This window comes from Puma concolor, chromosome D4, assembly GCF_028749965.1.
Source record: "Puma concolor isolate L17-30 chromosome D4, mPumCon1.1.hap2, whole genome shotgun sequence".
Classification (NCBI taxonomy): Eukaryota; Metazoa; Chordata; class Mammalia; order Carnivora; family Felidae; genus Puma; species Puma concolor.
In genome coordinates, this window is record NC_141679.1 from 35666499 (window position 1) to 35682572 (window position 16074).

At 33.8% G+C, this 16074-nt stretch overlaps 1 protein-coding gene across 1 annotated transcript in view; it reads right to left on the minus strand.

Annotated features, from left to right (window-relative positions):
• PTPRD (protein tyrosine phosphatase receptor type D) overlaps positions 1–16074 on the minus strand; it is a 2237777-nt gene that overhangs the window by 1351682 nt on the left and 870021 nt on the right. Inside the window, exon 6 of the mRNA XM_086685253.1 lies at positions 213–251. The gene's annotated coding sequence lies outside the window, so the exon portion shown is untranslated. The remainder of the gene's footprint in view (positions 1–212; positions 252–16074) is intronic.

Consider the following 16074-nt stretch of genomic DNA (forward strand, 5'->3'; position numbering starts at 1 on the left):
ACTCTTGCAAGTAGTGTCTGGACTTAACAGATCCTCCTACACAGGTAAGAAGTAACTGACCTTCTTCTACTGGCCTTCTGAGATTCAGCCTCAGGTGGTATAAATGAGGGGAGAACTAAGAAAATGGATTAAAGCTGAGAGAGGAAAAGAAACATCCTCCAAGGATTTGTGGCAATGCTACATTAAAAAAAAAAAAAAAAAAAAAGTCTTACCAGATATTTGAAGTCACCAGATGATCCAGGAGTCCAAGCCTAAAAAGAAAATAATAGAAAGATTTGGGGGGGTAGTTTTAGTGTTCTGTTTTTTAAAAAAAATACAATGAAATTTTATAATTCTACAAAATCATTACAAGTATTGCAGACTGATGAGTATACTGTAGGAAACCATTTTCCAAGGTGAAAAATGTTTTTCACTTAATGTGTTTATTTGATTTCCTATTGTGCCATTAAAACAAAGAAAGGGAGTAGTCTTGCTCCTAAAACTATATTTCCAATTATTCAGGTGACCATAATCATTATTCAGTTTTATTCTTTAAGTTCTCAATGCAAGGGGAAATATGATCATTAAATGTACTTGAAATTCTCTATTTATTGCTTGCATTTAATTTTCCTGTGGGTGAGGCAAAGCAAACCTTCATTTTTAAAAGTTTTTCCAATTTTTCTGCCTTTGCTGGCTATCAGGCAGCAATTAGTTTGGGTTTTGATTCATTTTTGAAAAGTAAATCCATGGAAGATATTATAATGATAAAAATAAAAGAGTTTTAATTTCCAAATTATATTGAAATGCAGCTTCTATTTTTTAAAGGGTTTTGAAGTTCAAATGAAAGGCAATATCTGAACAGCAGAAATCCCCAAGAGGAAACTTAGCACCTGCCACAGGCTGCAAAGGTTTTATAAATGTTGTCTTGTGTAAAGGCTATGGCAAACATTGTGAGGCCTTTTGTAAATATGCCTGCCTTTCTCTGTGTTTGAGCAGAAATATTGAACTTCTAACCATTATTATTATAAAATAAAGGGTTTTTTTTTTCTTAAAAAAAAACATTTGATGATCACCTTTTCTTTTTGCCTTGGGAATCAAGTTTGAAATTACATATTGTACGATTGAGGAAACATATCTTTCTTTGAAAGAGAATGAAAAATACAATAAGTGTGAAAAATAATTGACACCATGAGTCTTGGGTTTTATGTGCATATGAATATGTATTTCCCCCTTATTCTCAGAGCATCTAAATTAGATTCTCTGATCAGAATTATAGCCATAATGCTGGATCCTAATTGGTAACAGATCACCCAGAATGAATCTATTAAAAATTCCTTCTCTAGGACCTGGAATCAGTTGAGAAGACCGGTGGTTCACTCAAGAGAACCAAGTAATGGCTTTTGTTGTATTATGAGAGAGCTATTGGAATTCCCTAGCCTACCTTCACAGGTGTAAAGTCTCTTGGAAGCCTCTATTCTAGGATCTGAGTCCCAAGCATAAGAGCCATAGAGAATATCTGGTATATTTTCATTCCATTTAATATTTTAAGTTATTTAATTGTGTCAGTTGAAAACCACACAAGAAACTTGCAAAAGTACAAATGTATAAAGTTCCATAAATAATCACAAAGTTAAACACTCATGTAATCACCACACAGCTCAGTAACTACAACATGACTAACACTTAGAAGCCCACAGCTTTTTGTCACAGGGTGTATATGGATACACACACTTATATACACCTGGCATACACACAGCACATATACGTAACACATACGTAACATATATGTAACACATATCCACATACACATATACACACAGCATACGCACACTTATATACACATAGCATGTGCACACACACACCCACCCACACACACACAGTTTGAACCCACTTGATTACCCATGGGTTGTGCTAAAGCACAGGTTCAAATGAAAGTATAAATTATCTAGGGCAACACAGATGCATGTGGTGATTTTTGGAAATGTAACATGGACAGCGCATCATCATAAATCTGCAGGATATATTGACTATGCATTGCCAGAGTGGGACAACCCTTTGAACATATCATGTAATGTCATTGAACATATTGTAATTTTGATAAGCTATGTAAGATATATATCTATGTTTCCAGACTTTTTGGTCATCCTATGGTTTTATTTTGCCACAGTTTTGAGCTTTATATAATTGGAATTGAACACTAGATTTTCTTGTATGTCTAGTTTCTTTCCATTAACATGTGCTTTTGAACTTCATCTATCATTTCACTTGTAGCTATAATTAATTTCCATTACTCTGTAATACTCATTTGATAAATATTATACAATCTATATATTCAATTCTCTTTTGGTAGAGATATAGTTTCTGCTTTTTAGTTATTATGAGTCATTCTATGAACATCATTTTAAAACATGTATGTATATTTATGTTTGATATTTTTCTAGGAGTAAATTACTAGGTCAAATAATATGAATATGTTCTACTTTAGCAGATCTTTACAAATAATATATGAGAGTTGCTACTGTGTCAAAATTCACCTGAAAGTATGTTTATTCTGCTTGATTTTAGTCATTACCATGTTGAATATACTTTTCCATTTCCTTGATTATTGAGTTTTAGTGCATTTCTATATATTAGCTATTAGCTCTGTGTGTGTGTGTGTATACATACATACAAAGAAGTTATTTTCGGGGTGCCTGGGTGGCTCAGTTGGTTAAGCATATGACTCGTGATTTCAGCTCAGGTAATGATCTCATGGTCATGAAATTGAGCACCATGTCTGGCTCTCCACTGAGTGTAGAGCCTGCTTAAGGTTCTCAATCTCTCTCTCTCTCTCTCTCTCTCTCTCTCTCTCTCTCTCTCTGCCCCTCTCCACTATTCATACTCTCTCTTTCCAAAATAAGCATTTTAAAAAAATAAAATTATAAAACTAAATTAAGAACATAAGATAGTTTCAATTTTCTTTCCATTTTCTGTGGATTGTCTTCTCCATATTGATTTGGTAAAAGTGTTTTATGTTTTCTAGGTATGAGCACTTTCATGGTTATATGTGGTGGAACTATATTTCCCACTCCTGGCTTATCCTAATACTTACTTATTGTGGCTTTTATTTAATACTAAGTCTGAATTTTACTACAAATTTACTTATCTTTTTAAAATATTTATTTAATTTTGAGAAAGAGACAGAGTACAAGCAGGGGAGGGGCAGAGAGAGAGGGATACAGAGAATCTGAAGCAGGCTCCAGGCTCTGAGTTGTCAGCACAGAGCCCGATGCAGGGCTCAAACCCACAAATAGTGAGATCGTGACCTGATCTGAAGTTGTACAGTTAACTGACTGAGCCACCCAGGTGCCCCTGAATTTTATCACATAAAATTAACAATCTATTTTTATTTCTGAGTCCTGTTTATTACACAAAATGTTTATATATATTCTATATTTTCTCCTAACAGCTTTGTTATGTTATGATTCTTCTAACATATAATCAAAGAACATATGTGAAATTAATATTTGCTCAATGTGACTTGGGGTAAAACTTAGATATTTTACAAATTGCTCCAACAAAATTTATTGAAAGTATCTTAACTTTTCTTACTGCTCTACAATGCTAGTGTTGTCATAAATGCCCATAGATGCTTGGCTTCATGTCTAGATGTCAGTGCATTGCATTTAACTATGTGTCTATACCACACTATCTCACATAACTTTATAATATACCTTGGTATCTGTAGAGCAAGCTCTTCTACCTTTCCTTGAGTTTGCTAAACTTGCTTTAATATAATTCACATAACATAAAAGTCATTATTTTAAATTGCACTATTTAGTGGTTTGTAGTCTGTTCACAACATCATGCAAGCATCACAAGTAATTCCAGAACATTTCTGATGCCTCAAAAGGAAACTGTATCCACAACCTACTCCTCTTCTCCCTTACTCTCTTCCCCAGGCAATCTGTAATCTGGCTGTATGGGATATTTTGTACAAATGAAATCATACAATATGTGGACATTTCTGTCTAACTTATTTCACTTAGCATAATGTTTTCAAAATCCATCTATCTGTGTTGCTGTGCATAGCAGTATTCCCCACCTTTGTATTGCTTAATAATATTCCATTGAATGGCTATGGAATATTTTGTTATTCAATCATTAGCAGAGGGATATTTTGGCTGGTTTTACTTTCTGGCTATTAAGAATAATACTATTATAAACATTTGTGTACAAGGTATTGTGTAAAAATATCTTTCAATCCTCCTGGGGGTATACTTGGAAGTGGAATTTCTGGGCCATATGATAACTCTGTGATTAACTGTTTGAGAAACTGCCAAATTGTTTTCCACAGTGGGTACACCGATTTACATTCCTACGTGCAATGCATGAGGGTTACAATTTCTCCACCTACAATTCTGCGCTTACTATTTTCCACTAAAAAATGATGGCCATTATACACTGGGAGGGTGATGCTGTCTCATTGTGGTTTTGATTTGCATTTCCCTAATGACTAATGATGTTGAATGCTTTTTTTATTCAGTTATTCAAATAAGTTGAATACTTATTTTATTGGTTACTGGCTATTTGTATAACTTTGGAGAAATGACTATTCAAATTCTTTGTCCACTTTTTAATTTGGGTTGTTTGTCTTTTTATTGTTTCATACTCACTACTTTACATTCTGGATATTAACTCTTTACCAGATAAATGATTTGAGAACATGGTCTTCCATTCCATGGATTGCCTTTTCTTTCCATTTTCTTATTTATCACAATAATGTAGAACTTTCTATGTAGAGGTTTTTTACCTTTCATTAGTGCATTTCTATTTGATTTTTTAAAAGTTTTTATTTAAATTCCAGTTACTTAACATACATTGTAATACTAGTTTCAGTGCACAACTCAGTGATGAATTCCAAACAATACATAGTGCTCATCATATCAAATGCACTCTTAAGCCCCATCACCTATTTAACCCATCCTCCCACTCACCTGCTCTCTGGTAACTATCAGTTTGTTTTCTAGAGTTAGTCTGTTTCTTGGTTTTCCTCTCTGCTTTTTTTCCTTCTTTGATTGTTTTGTTTCTTGAATTCCACATGAGTGAAATTATATGGTATTTATCTTTCTGTGACTTTTTTTTTTTTTTTTTTTTTTGCTTAGCATAATACTCTCCAGTTCCATTCATATCATTGCAAATGGCAAAATTTCATTCTTTTTTCAGGTTGAGTATATACCACATCTTCTTTACCCATTCATCGGTCAATGGATACTTGGACTGTCTTCATAACATAGCTATTGTTGATAATGCTGCTATAAATATTGGAGGTGCATATATCTCTTTGAATTAGTATTTTTATTTTTTTGGGGGGGGCGGTAAATACCTAGTCTTGCAATTGCTGGATCATAGAATAGTTCTACTTTTAAACTTCTTGAGAAACCTCCATACTGCTTTCCAGAGTGGCTGCACCAGTTTGCACTCCCACAATGTAGGTGCCTTTTGAGTTTTTTTTTTTTTTAACTTTCATTAATTTTTAATGGTTAATATTTCCTATAACATGAAAGTAACTGAAAAATATTTAAAATAAAGAGGTGTTAAGTTTCTTTTTCTTAACTTTATTTATTTTAAAAGAGAGAGAGAGCATGCGCAAGTGAGGGAGGGGCAGAGACAGAGGGAGAGAAAAATACCAAGCAGGCTCCATGCTGTCAGTGCAGAGCCTGAGGTGGGACTTGATCCCACGAATGTGAGATCATGACCTGAGCTGAAATCAAGAGTTGGATACTTAACTCATTGAGCCACCCAGGCGCCCCTAAAACACTTCAAGTTTCAATATTTTAAGAATGTCAGTCAGAATTTATTATAATTTTGCTTTGCTGGTATTATCTATTTGATATTTTTATGCTATTAGATGTGGCACTTTTATTTGCTATTCATCATTTGTATATAGAAATGCAATTAATTTTTAACTGACTTTATATTGAGCATCGTTGGTGGAATCATACAGTTAAAATGACAATTCACCTCTATGTTCTTTTCAATTTACTATCTGTACTCTCACATCATATGCAAATGATGTGAGTTTCGTATGTTCCGTTTAAATCCTTGAAATTTAAAACTTGTGCTTATATGAATGCATGTGTGTTTGCGTGGATACATACATGTATGTGTATATTTTGTTTTTTTTGCACTTTCTAGGACTACCAGGACAACAGTGAATAGAAGATGGGCATCCATCTCTTGATCTCAAGGGGAACCTTTTACTCTTAAATCGAGTATTTTGCCGTAGGTGTTAGGTAGATATACTTTATCAAATTGAGAAAGGTTCCTTCTATATCTATTTACTAAGAGTTTAGTTATACAGGTTTTTTATTATTCATTACATTACTTTAATATAAGGTTTAATAATCCTATATTTAACAGGATTTATTCATGATTAATATTTAACATTTAATAAATAACTTAAAAATTATGTAATAATTAAATAATCCTATTTAATATAGAATTATTTAGATTGTCTTATTCTTTCTCTTATCAGTTTTAAAATGTATTTACTACAAACTTACTGCATTCAAAATTTCAATTTTTTAAAAGTAATTTTGAACAGCCTCTCAAAATCATTTTAATATCTTCAGGATTTACAGAGATTTGACTTTTTATTCCAACTGTAAGTTATTTTTGACCCCTCTCATTTTTTTTTTTTACCTTGGTCAGTCACATGAATATCTCCCACTTTTATCAGTTAATTCAAAGAACCAATTTTGGTGTGTTGATCTTCTCTATTGTATGTTTGGTACAATATGCATAGTAATATTTTTCATGATCTTACCTCCTGATTTTCATTATTTCTCCTCTTCGTCTGTATTTGGGTTAAATGTTCTGTTTGCTTCCAACATCAGGAGATGGATGCTTATAACTGATTTTCTACCTCATTCTTTTCTTCTATGTGTATTTAAAATATACTTTCATCTAACATTGACTTTAGTTTGGTTGCACAGAATTTTAACTTTTATTAAGTTAAATTCATTCATAAATGTCTTGAAGTTGTCTTTGTGGTGTTTTTTTTTAACTCAAGAGTTATTCCAAAAATATGTATTTAAATTTTCCTAATACCTGGAGATTTTCTAGTTCAAATTAATTTGTGCATAAAGCATGTATGCTATATGATGTAAATCCTGTTAAATATTGAAACTTGCTTTACAATTCAGCATTGGTCAACTTATATAAATGTTCTGTGTGATTCTGAAAATAATATATACTCTTCATTTGTGTGCATGGCTCTACAGACATAAATTATATTAAATGTGTTAATCATGCTGGACGATGAATGCTCTAATCTCCCAACATAACTTTGAATTTTATTTTTTCCCTTTTGCACCCATAATTATTTTTATTTGAAAATGTTAGGCTACATTAAGAAACATATACAAATTTATAAATTTTATATCCTTCTGTTCATGAGAAACTTATGAAGTAGTTCCATTTTGCCTCTAATACTACATTTGTTTCTAAGTTGATTTTGTTCGAAATTAATAGAAATATAACAACATTTGCATGGACTTTTCTCAACAAAGAGCAAATAACTCTAGTAGAAAGAAATAGATGTTAATGTTAATACATAGGGGGTCAACTCAGTGGCGAAAGTTGCTACCTCTTCTGAGGAGACTCAAAGAAGGTTTTAACTGGGGTGAATATATATTCCAAATAAGAAACAGTGTAGGTAACAATATGGGTATATACATAGTGTATATAATGACATTCTATGTAGCTGGACTTTAAGTTATGTGATGGAATGATATATAACCAATATTTGAAGATATACTTTAAGACCAAAATTGAAGGGTTTGATAACAGCAAGACTTTGAAGATAAGGAAGAGAAGATTTTGTAATAGGGAGATGATGCCTTTAACTAAACTGAAGCAATCTGAAGAGGTAGTAAAGGAAATGGAAAGTAAACTTTTAATGTATTGAATTTTACAATTTTGTAGCTTCTCTAGGTGGTAGTTTTAGTAACCAAGTCGATATACATATTTGGAGTTCAGAAGAAAACTGGAGATACAGATTGGGAATTTATCAGTGTTTTAGTGATAGATGAAGCATGGGAGATAAGGAGGGAACAAAAGTATGACCAGTAATCGATACTTAGGAGAACATCAACACCTCTGGAAGAGGCAGCAAAAATGCAATATGCAAAATTGTCTGAAAAACATAAGAGATGTAAGAGCAAGGAGCCAAGAACAAAAGGTCAGAAATCTAAAATGTTCTTCAGAGTATTCCAAGATGATGAAACAGAAATTTGGCCTTCATAATTGCTTTAGTAAGCAACATTTAAGCATAATGTTGAGATCAGAAGCTTAACATTTTGAGTGATGAATGGTAATTCAAAGATATATAGTTAATTGAATACACACACACACACACACATATTGAATTTTGATAAAGAAAGGAAGAGGCCAGAAACAATGTTTGTATGTGGTGATGGAGTTAGAGAAATGTAGCTCTAATTTATATACAAGTTTTCTTAAACATTTTAGATAAAAGAACCTCATCCATAATCTCAGTTAGCCTTAAAAAATATTGGGGCTCCTGGGTGGCTCAGTCAGTTGTGCGTCCGACTTCAGCTCAGGTCATGATCTTCTAGTTCTTGGGTTCAAGCCCCGTGTCGGGCTCTGTGCAGACAGCTCAGAGCCTCGAGCCTGCTTTGGTTTCTGTGTCCCCCTCTCTCTCTGCCTCTCCCCAGCTCACACTCTGTGTGTGTGTCTCTCTCTCTCTCAAAAATTAAAAAAAAATAATAAACATTAAAATTTTTTTTTTAAACATGGCAGACATACAAGGACCATTGTACCTGTTCCTCCTCTTCTTCTCACATAAATATGTACCATAAACCTTTTACATTTAGACTCTTGGTTTCCATTTGGATGTATCTCTTAAAGAGTGTCAACTCTTTCCCTCCTACTAGCTTCTTTTTTTTTTTTCTTTTTTTTTTTCTTTTTTTTTCAACGTTTATTTATTTTTGGGACAGAGAGAGACAGAGCGTGAACGGGGGAGGGGCAGAGAGAGAGGGAGACACAGAATCGGAAGCAGGCTCCAGGCTCTGAGCCATCAGCCCAGAGCCTGACGCGGGGCTCGAACTCACGGACCGCGAGATCGTGGCCTGGCTGAAGTCGGACGCTTAACCAACTGCGCCACCCAGGCTCCCCTAGCTTCTTTTGATCAAAGTATATACTTCAATATATATATACCACTGGTACCTGTGGGATTATACTCAACCACATTTGATAAAACTTCAAGTTTCTTTTTTATGTTACACATACTCATTATATGAGTATACAGAGACACAGAATCAATTCTATTGTTACTATTTCTTTAGTTTCTTCCTGATAATTGCTGAATACAATTTACCTCTCTCTATGCCATCCAATTTTTCCAAATGATGTCCATTTTTATTCTTTTTACTTAAATAGTTTATTTTTTCCTTTCCATTAAGCCTTCAGGACACTGTTCCTACTGATGTCTCTCTCCTCATCCTCTCTGCATAGGTTGATGTTCATAGAACTTCTGAGGGTAAGTATGAATAAAAACCTGAGTGCATGAATGACTAAAACTACTTTATGTAAGTGGAAAGTCACCTGCCAAATACCTCGTTCAGATCCTTCAGAGGGAAGCAGTTATGTTAACAGGCTAGAGTTTGTTTTCTGACTCCACTGCTGTTGAGTTTTATTAATTTAGATAATTTGTCTGAACTTCAGTGACCTTGTCCATAAGCAGGAGACCTTAAGATGCAGTTCCTACAGGATTCTTATAAGAATTAAAGAAATTATTTCTATAAAGATACTAAGACAAGTGTATGTCTTAGTGAGGGCTCCTAAGTTTAGATAAACCTTGATCTGAGATGAGGTGTGACCTTCTTAAGAGTCCATTTCTTTGGGACCATAACCAATAATCTATTCCTTAGCACCATTTGTGTAGTTAGCTGCTTACAGTACACATCTTCTTCCCTTTCCAAAGTCATGACCTTTAACTGAAAGAAGAGATTAAAACATCACACATGCTATTCCTCACCTTGAGTCTTACCACTTATCACCCAAAACTTCATTCATACAGAATAAGTGTATATTCTGGGATTCTTCTGACTCAGTAAATTGCCCTTACAAAAATTAAGTGTAGGTTTGATGAGTTCTCTTTAGGTTCCAATTATGCCTTGACTTTTTTTTTCCTTTTCTGAGAAGGTAAAACATAGGCTAATTGATTATAGAAATCTATATAATGCAATTACTCTCCTCCTCCTATTAATATTCATGTTAAAAATCAACACCTCCAATTTTCTAATGCCGTGTGTTCCATATAATTTATATGATTAGGCAGTGTGTCAATAAAGTCATGCTATTTAAACTCTTACGTACATTTCTGAGACTTAATAGATTCTTTTAAGCTTTAAAAATTCTCTTGGACAAAATCTGACTTTTGGCATTCTCAACATGAACTTTAACTCAGTTGGGGTTATTTAATTGAAACTTCCAAATTACTGCACTCCTCAAATGAGTAACAATTTATGATGAATTGTAAAGATGATTCATGCAATTGTCTCTACTTGTCTTCTGACTGGAATATTTTTACTGGTTTTTGTTTGTTTTCTTTTGTTTTAGGGCAACCAGATTTGTGTTTTGAAGTGCATTCTATAGATCTTTAATGTAGATGTTGAGGAATCTACTATCTACATATATATACATATATATGTATATATATAATCAATTTTATTAATTATTTAAAACTGTGAGATTGAATTTGAAAATTGCTGATGAGTTAACATATTTTCTACAATATTATCTCATTCTAGTTTAAATAGCTCTAATTCCTTAAATATAGGTTATCTATTTGAGTAAATAAAACTGTTGTAGCAATAATTTGAGTAAATATTTGCTGTTGTAGCAATAATTTCAACTTATGATATAAATTGGCACTTCTTAAATCTTTCTTTGAAAACATGCTGCTTTCACAGATTTTTTGTGGGGGAAAAACTTTTACTACTGGATTCCCTGCTTATTATCCACAGTGCACATTGGCAAACAAAAAAATATTAGATGGTCCATAACAAGGATAGATTTAATTCGCCTTTAGATGTTTAAACCAAAGTTCATCAAATTTATTGAAACCACAGAAGGACTTTTTCACATAAGTCTTAAATTTACAACCCTGTGAATCAAAGCTGCTCATGTTGAAAGTGAATGTGATTGCCTATAATATTAAATGTAGTTTGATGTGGGAATAATTGGTTTCAACATATTTCAATGTGCCTTCTAGTTTTTTCCTGTGTTATCTCATGTCACAATAATACCTATATATTCATTCAACCATTCAGCAAGAAATTGTGAAACAGAAACAACTATGACTAAGACTCAGTTTTACTTTTAAAAGGTTCATGTTAACTAGTGAAAATTGAACTAAATAAATCATTACCAGGCATGGTAAATGCTTTAATAAGGGTTTGTATATAGAGCCATGAACTAATTACATGAACTAATTATATGAACATGCTCTGAGAGCCTAGTGTTATAGGTACAATTTTGTAAGTTGTCAACATCCATATCTTTTTCCGGGTTCACATGGCCCCTCTTGCCTACTCTTTTTGTTTGGTGGGATCCCTGATAGCAGCATCCTATTCCCCCTCTGACTTTGGACAATTCTAAAGCTAAGTCACTGGGAGGTAAAAGTTAAAGGGTTTTCCAATGGGTATATTTCACAAAGATACCAGGGAACTTTCTGTAAAAGTTGGTTTCCGTCCATCACTAGAAAGTCAACTGCATTCTTTTTCTCTGCCATACTAATTCATACCTGTAATTCTGGAATCTAGAGTTTAACACTTTGAAGGTACTAAGTAAATATTTCTTAAATCAATCACTTTTGGCATGCTTAGTTTTTGGTACTCACAGTACAAGTGATGTCTACTAATGAACCCAGCACTTGCACACTTCAGGCACTTTGTTTCACAAAATTCCAGCTTTATCCACAGCACCATGTAAGAAAGGTAACCTCTTAGGGGCACCTGGGGGGCCCAGTTGGTTAAACGTCTGACTCTTGATTTTAGCTCAGGTCATGATCTCACGCTTATAAGATGGAACCCTGCACCTGGCTCTGTGATGACCACGCAGAATCTGCTTGGGTTCTCTCTCTCTCTCTCTCTCTCTCTCTCTCTCTCTCTCTCTCTCCCTCCCCTGCTTATGCTCTCTTGCTTTCTCTCTCAAAATAAATAAACTTTACAAAAATGTAACCTTTCTTTCTCAAAATAAACAAATAAACTTAAAACAAACAACTAAAAGAAAAGAAAAGAAAGGTAACCTCTCCAAACATATCCCCTAGAGATAACAACTATGAAATCCATACATATCACTTTCATTTGAACTGAGAAGGGTGGGTCCTACCAAGTTAGAAATGTCTCACAAGATCCTCCTCCTCCACTGCATTCAGATAAAGTCTCTAAGTTCAATAATCTTGCAAATAAACTGCTTCTTGATTGTGTAAGCTCTTCCAAAGCACTAAGCCTGAAATGTCATTTTCTAGGACCTAAATCTGATTCTGACACTTTTACTTAAAGTGACCTCAAACCTATCTTCCCAGTTTGTTTCCTTGTTACCAACTACTTGTGATTTACTCCATCTGTGCACCCCTAGTCTGCATTTAGTTCCACTTGGTAAAGATGCCATAATAAATCCTATAAAAATTTAACTGTATGCCTAGTTTTACTAGGTGATTCTACCTTCCGCTAGTTTTTCATCATTGTGCTGGTTGGCTACTCAGGCTCCCCCATGACTAACATTGCACCTTGAGACCTGTTCAAACCTCATATTTGGATGTCTAGAGTGGATTTCCACTGTAGCTTAGTCTCCTTATCATCTGTTTGAGACCATACTATACGGAAAATAATAGAGAAAAAAAAATTGTGTGTTGATTTGTTTTAGACATTTGAGGATACATTTGTGGGACCAATAATTCATTTATTACCATTCTGTGGAATAGTTTCTTGCAAATGAAATGCCTTTTATTTCAGCAGAATACTGAAGGACAAAGTCAGGTGTTTGGAGAAACTAGGTACGTGGAGAAAAATCACTGAAGCTCTTGGTGTTCACAGCTAGTCTCGTAGACAGTGTTATACAAACTGATTTATAAATACCTAAATGAGATACAAACAATTTTCAGTTAGTTGGTTTTCATGGTGACTCAGATAGCAGGTGATGAAGCATGGAAATTGCTTCAAAGAACACTGTACATTTGCAAAATTAACCTACTGTTTTCTTGAGTGATTCCTGAGGAGATAATTTTTCCAGTTCCTGTATCTAACAAGGGGATGGCATGGTAAACAGAACCAGTTCTATTTGTTGTGTGTTTTCCTTATTCATGGTAGATTAAAAAATAATGTAAAAAGATTTAAAATCAATCTTGAGACAGGGGGAAAATGCATTTTGTTGTCTTAGTGTGTTTGCTTTCGACATGCCTAAATCTGGAAATTAAGTTGTTTTGGATAATAAGAAGCTTAAAGAAACTAAATGTAATTCTGATTCTCAGGCTTCAAATGACTATGGCTAGTTTTTTTGAAAAGTGGCTTAACGAACTAGATTTGATAAAAACTGCATCTACAAAGAGCTTTCAACAGAGTACGGTACGTATTTGTTCATTATTTGCCACTTACATAGGCTCACTATGGGCCAGGACTTGCTCTATATATACACTAATTCATTTGATATTTAGGGCAGCCTTAGGGGGCACTTGCTATGATCACCATCTCCATTTTAGAGAAAGGATACTAAAGCACAGAGTTGTTAAACACTCTTCTCCTGGTCACGCAGCTACTAAATGACAGAGCCAAGATTTGCACCTTAGCAGTCTAGCTCTGCAGTCTGTGCCCTTAATTATTATATGACACTTTTCTTCATGTGGCCTAATGAAAGATAACAAATAAAATATTTCACTATATGACAAACATGGAGATAAGTTCACAAAGAAAGAGAGCTTCAGCAGCCTAACTACAGTGAAGCTTGCATAGGCATCTCCTTATGAAATAACAAGCATTCCCCTTATCAAAGATTAATACATTGATTTGCACCATGATGAACACTATTACCCAGAAAATAGGGCCTCCTTACAAAGTCTCTCCCTCTCTTAACTAGCTGGTAAAAACCATGCAACAATTAAAACTTGCATTCTGATGTCAGCCAAACTGGGCTTCAGATCCTAACTTATTCTTTTACTATCACTGGGCTAGTTACTTAATCCTGTAAACATTTAATACTCACAAGAACCTAAATAAGAAGGTACTATACATATCTCCATTTACAAATGACAAAACTGATGACAGAATGTTTTATTAACTTGCCCAAGTTCAAACAGCAATGGTGGCATAGCCAGGTTTCTTATACAGGTAGTCTGGCTCAGAGTATAGGCTCACTGACTCATCCTGAGAGGTAAATGAGGAATGCCTTTTCTGACATCCCTCCTTTGTTTTGTTTTAGAAATGTCTGTGTCTGTCCCTCTGAGCACCTACAACACTTACGTAATAATTTTTTTTTGTAAAGAGATTTGATGAAACTTTGGCCTTTCATTTTGATCTAAAATGCTTACACGGAGACATTATTGGTTTGACTCACCCAACAACTACAGATAATGCCTGACACATAGTTGGTTATCCAGCAGGTTGAATAAAAGAGTAAATAAATTAATAAGTGATAGCCTGATAGCCTTGATAATTAGTAAGTTCTCAATAAATGGCAATTAATATTGTAAATTATAATGCAGTTTATCATTTAACTTCTATGTGAGAACTTAAGCAAATTTAACAATACCAAAAATTTGGCAATTACAAAAATGTACATGAAAATTTAATTTGCATGTAGTTATATTGCAAAACTGAAATACTATCTACATATCAGAAAAATTTTTAATTTTTATTTATTTTTGAGGTGGCGGAGCTTGATGGGAAAAGGGAAAAGAGAGAGGGAGACAGAGAATCTGAAGCAGGCTCCAGGCTCTGAGCTACAAGCACAGAGCCAGACGCAAGGCTAGAATTCATGGACCATGAGATCACAACTAGAGCCAAAGATGGATGCTTAACCAACTAAGTCACCCAGGTGCCCCTATATATCAGAATTTTTTTAAAAAGTCCTTCATGCTGATTTCCATAATAACAAATAGCTATTTTGTTTAACAAAATAACTATATTTTGATTAAATATTTGTTTAATGTTCAAAGAAAAGTGGATTAGTAAAGTACATTTTAAAATGGGAAATACTTAATTCTTTTTTTATAAAATTTACTAATTTTTTTAAGTAACTTCTACACCCAACATGGAGCTTGAACTCATGACCCTAAGATCAAGTCACATGCTTTACCTACTGAGCCAGCCATCCACTCCAAATATACTTAATTCTTAAAAAGTATAATACAGAAATAAATTAACCAAAGTAACATAGACTCAACTAAAATTCAGACATTTTGAAAGAACAAACATTCATCTTTTCTTTTTCTTGAACAATAGATTTTGTGGCTATGCCTAGATTCAATGTGGGAATAAAACAGCTTTACGTCTTATACTATGCTAAATATGAACTTATTTTTGAGGACAAATAACAGTAATTCTGGTATTTTTATTGATACATTATTTCCTTGTACTAAAATGAAAACTCCAGTTTCACCTGGAGAGACAAGTAGAAAAAATAAAAGAAAAAGAAAGAAAGAAAGAAAGAAAGAAAGAAAGAAAGAAAGAAAGATTTTTCTTCCACCAAATGACTCACAAAATGAAATCAGAACTTGGAAAACATCATTCTATTCAATTTCCCTTTCTTCAGGCACTATCACCATCCAAATAATTTTTGCTGGATCTAGCTTCCTGGACAATGTCTGGGTAAAAAGCTGTGCGGTCCTAGAGAATGCACACAGACAACTAAGATGAAGCAATAGAGTCCAACAAAAATATGTGTCCATTAGGTAGAGTTCTTTCCTTCAAATTTCCCTATCATGGCCGGGCAAATAGATGTATCTTTCAGCAGTTTTGCCATGATTTTTATTCATTTACATGTCATAATTCCTCTCCTGAGATGTTAGCTGTTTCATTGTCCTGCACAAAC